General features: G+C 34.0%; 1 pseudogene across 1 annotated transcript; it reads left to right on the top strand.

Annotated features, from left to right (window-relative positions):
* The first annotated feature begins 274 nt into the window (after positions 1-274).
* Positions 275-1,124, top strand: LOC309871382 (transcription factor BTF3 pseudogene; annotated as a pseudogene). Its single transcript has one exon. The product of its transcript is annotated as a transcription factor BTF3 pseudogene (transcript).
* The last annotated feature ends 3,349 nt before the right edge of the window (positions 1,125-4,473 follow it).

The raw sequence follows: 4,473 nt of genomic DNA, 5'->3' as shown, positions 1-4,473 counted from the left end.
CTTTATATATTAAACATATCGCTTTTTTCTAGAACAGGGATTGGCAAGAAAACTTTCTCTGTAAAGGTCCAAATAGTAAATATTTTAGGTTTTGTAACTGTATATCATGGGAGCTCTACCCTTAGGATGCAATCACCTCCCCAAAGCTTCACATTCTCAAACCATCTCCTTGGGAGTTAGGTTTCAATGTATGAATGAGGGTGGGAGGAGGCATAAACATTCAGGCCATTACATCATTCACCTATTACAACATCCCTGCATAAAAATTCATCTTTCTCCCCCGCGTGTGTGCACCTAATCTCAGCTGGTCCGCCCGAGACCCCCTGAGCGCCAACCCTAGTCCCCCGCGCGGTCCCATTTCCGCTCCAACAAGATGAAAGAAACGATCATGAACCAGGAGAAACTCGCCAAACTGCAAGCACAAGTGCGCATTGGTGGGAAAGGAACTGCTCGCCGAAAGAAGGTGGTTCATAGAACAGCTACAGCAGATGATAAAAAACTTCAGTTCTCCTTAAAGAAGTTAGGGATAAACAATATCTCTGGTATTGAAGAAGTGAATATGTTCACAAACCAAGGAACAGTGATCCACTTTAACAACCCCAAAGTTGAGGCATCGCTGGCAGCGAACACTTTCACCATTACAGGCCATGCTGAGACAAAGCAGCTGACAGAAATGCTACCCAGTATCTTAAACCAACTTGGTGCAGACAGTCTGACTAGTTTAAGAAGACTGGCTGAAGCTCTGCCCAAACAATCTGTGAATGGAAAAGCACCACTTGCTACCGGAGAGGATGATGATGATGAAGTTCCAGATCTTGTGGAGAATTTTGATGAAGCTTCCAAGAATGAAGCAAACTGAATTGAGTCAACTTCTGAAGAAGATAAAACTTAAAGAAGTTACTGGGAGCTGCTATTTTATATTATGACTGCTTTTTAAAATTTTGTTCATGGATCTGATAAAATCTAGATCTCTAATATTTTTAAGCCCAAGCCCCTTGGACACTGCAGCTCTTTTCAGTTTTTGCTTATACACAATTCATTCTTTGCAGCTTATTAAGCTGAAGAAGCCTGGGAATAAAGTTTGAAACAAGATTAATAAAGCTCTTTGCCTAGGAAAAAAAAAATTCATCTTTCTCCTGCTGATTTGTGTTGCTACTTTTGGAGTATATGAATGACTCTTTACAATTAGTTCTATATCGAGAATTTCCATTACTTCCTTAGTGTGCCTGTGTCTATTTATGTGACAGTAACACACTTAAAGTTAAAGAAATTCTATATACATTTTAACATCTAGTAAAACTAGGCTATCTCCCTCCATTGCTCTTCTTTTGGGGGATTTTCCAGCTTAATCATACTTGCATGTTCTTACAAATATATTTACAATCAACTTGTCTGGCTCCAGAAAAAGAAAATAATCTAAATATAATTCTATTGTGAAAGAATTGAAGTTGCCACTAAATTAGAATTATTATCTATAGAAGGTCAATTATTCCTATCCAAAAACATGGTATGTCTTTTCATTTCTTCAAGTTTACTTTTGTGTCTTTCTGGAACCTTTTATGGTTATTTCATAAAGATTATATCCCGTTTTGCTTGTTCAATGGCTTGTTAACTTGTTTTGTTTTATTATCCTATCTGTAATCTTTACTTTCATATGAATTCTAGTTGGACTTTGCTTTAATTTTTGAAAGTTATCAATTTTTACATGTTAAATCTATAACTTGCTAATTTTGCTAATTCTCTTCCTATTTGAAGTTTTCCATTGTTTATTCTAGGTTTTGTAGAAACATAATTAAATCAGTTGCAAACGAAGATGCTTTTACTTCTTCCTTTCCCATTTATACCTCTAATTGTTTTCTATTTTCTAACTTAATACTTCCAATATAATATTCATTATTAACACTCCCTACATAATAGGCACCCAAGAAATTTTGAAATCTTGATCTAAATTGATTGAAAGTAAATCTTTAAATTAAAAAAAATTATTTTTAAATTAATAAATAATTTTATTGCACTTTGGTTATGAATACTATTTGTATTTGAAACTTTTGAGGCTTCCCTTGGTGCTTAAGACAATTTTTATGAATTTTATCTATTTTATGAATTCATTTTTTACGAATATTATCTATTCACTTGTAAAGAAGTTGTGCTAAGAATCATTTTTGTCTACTTGACTTTCATGGATTGAAGATGTATTAAAGTCTGCTTCTACCATTGGTGTGTTATTACTTATAATTACATCCTTGTATCTATTCTAAGAAAGCTGTTGTATTGTGGGAGGGTACATAATTATTAATAACTATTAAATCTTTACTGTGTTTTGTAGTCAAGAGCAGTGTAAAGTTCTCTTTTTTTTTTTTTGTACGTCTTGGTCTAAACTTCACAATAATAAATATCAAGGCTGTGAACTTTGTTTTCTTTTTCTTTAAATTTATCTGGTATATTTTTTCCATCTTTTTACTTTTCATCTTTTTAATCTTCCCAAAACTTCTTGTTTTAGTATGTATCTTGCAAAGGTCATAGTTTTGAATTTTCCTTTGTTAGTCAACTGAAAGTCTAGGTGTCTTTTTTTTTTTTTTTTTTTTTTAAGATTATTTATTTATTTATTTATTTATTTGACAGAGAGAGAGATCACAAGTAGAGGAAGGGAAGCAGGTCCCCTGCTGAGGAGAGAGCCCGATGTGGGACTCGATCCCAGGACCCTGAGATCGTGACTTGAGCCGAAGGCAGTGGCTTAACCCACTGAGCCAGCCAGGTGCCCTAGGTGTCTCTTTTTATAGCCAAGTTAAGCTTATTTGTAGAGATGGATAGAACTGATGTATTTCAACTCAGTTTTGTCATATTTGCATTATACACATATATATTGTCTTTTTTTAATCGCTCTTTTTATTTTGGAGGATATGTTTATTTAAATAGGTTATTTCAGGGGCACCTGGGTGGCTCAGTGGGTTAAAGCCTCTGCCTTCAGCTCAGGTCATGATCCCAGGGTCCTGGGATCAAGCCCCACATTGGGCTCTCTGCTCGGCAGGGGGCCTGCTTCTCTTCCTCTCTCGCTGCCTGTCTCTATGCCTACTTGTGATCTCTCTGTCAAATAAATAAATAAAATATTTAAAAAAAAAACTTTAAAAAAATAGGTTATTTCAACATTTTTAAATATATTTATAAAAATAAGACATTTTGTCCTAAGGATCACATTTGTTGTAATATCTTTATTATAAAATCATTAGTCCTTTCTTTTTAACCATTCTGTCTTGGTTCACTGCTATGAGCAATATTGAAATTAACTCGTCAACTCAATCTTTCCTTTCCCTTCTCTCTCATAGCTCCTAATCTAATGCAATAAGTGAGCCTAACTTACTTTTCATAGTTTCTCCAATTTTCCCTCATTTAAAGAAGTTATGTTGTATATACATTATCAGAGAATATTTGATTATAGTATATCTATAATACATAATATATAATATAGATCATACAGTATATACATTTCCAGAGTACATATCATTACATACTATCTTTTCATATTCATCATCTTATTTTATTTGTAAGGAAAAGTATATACTGATTGTTTACTAGAAGTCCTTACATTAATACCTCTGGAGTCTTTGGTTGTCTCAATTTATTTACCAGAAGTAAATTCCTTCATATGGGCTTATGAGAATAACATTCCTTAACTTCTTGCATGTTCACTGCATGTCTTGCATGTCTTCATATTTGAAGGTCTTTCTCTTTTTGGATACCTCAGTATGTTACTCTACTGTCTTCTAGTGAAATTTTTGCTTTTGAAAAATCTGATGTAAATCTGTCCTTTTCCAAGTTACCTTTTCAGGTGACTTCTCCATTTTGTCTTTTTTTTTTTTTTTTTTTTTTTTTTGGTAAGACATTTTCTTTGGTTTTGGCTGTTCTGAACATATCCATTCATTGAGAATTTTCAAAAAGCAAGTTTTTTTTTTTTAAGATTTTTTTTTAATTTATTTATTTGAGAGAGAGACAGTGAGAAAGAGCATGAGCGAGGAGAAGGTCAGAGGGAGAAGCAAACTCCCCATGGAGCTGGGAGCCTGCTGCGGGACTCAATCCCGGGACTCTGGGATCATGACCTGAGCCGAAGGCAGTCGCCCAACCAACTGAGCCATCCAGGCATCCCTCAAAAAGCAAGTTTAAGTCTCCTTCACACAAGTTCATTTTTTGAACTATAATATTAACATTTTTGCTTGTTTCCTGATTTGAGATGAGATTTTTTTGTTGTTGTTCTCCAGTAAGAGAAGGAGATTTAGAATATCTTTGCCACCTTCATAGTTCTGCTGATTATTCTTTTGCCATTATCATAAAGTATTCAACAATAGGGTCATTTACTTTTTGAGATGTCCTCATCTTTTTTCCTTATATCTTCTTTTTAATCTGGTTTTTCTTTTTGTTATGCCCATAATATCTTTTTTTTATTCAATCTAGATTTTATCTCCAGCAATTTCTCCTCAA

Source organism: Mustela nivalis (assembly GCF_964662115.1).
Source record: "Mustela nivalis genome assembly, chromosome: 8".
NCBI lineage: Eukaryota > Metazoa > Chordata > Mammalia > Carnivora > Mustelidae > Mustela > Mustela nivalis.
This window is presented reverse-complemented; position numbering and strand designations above follow the sequence as displayed.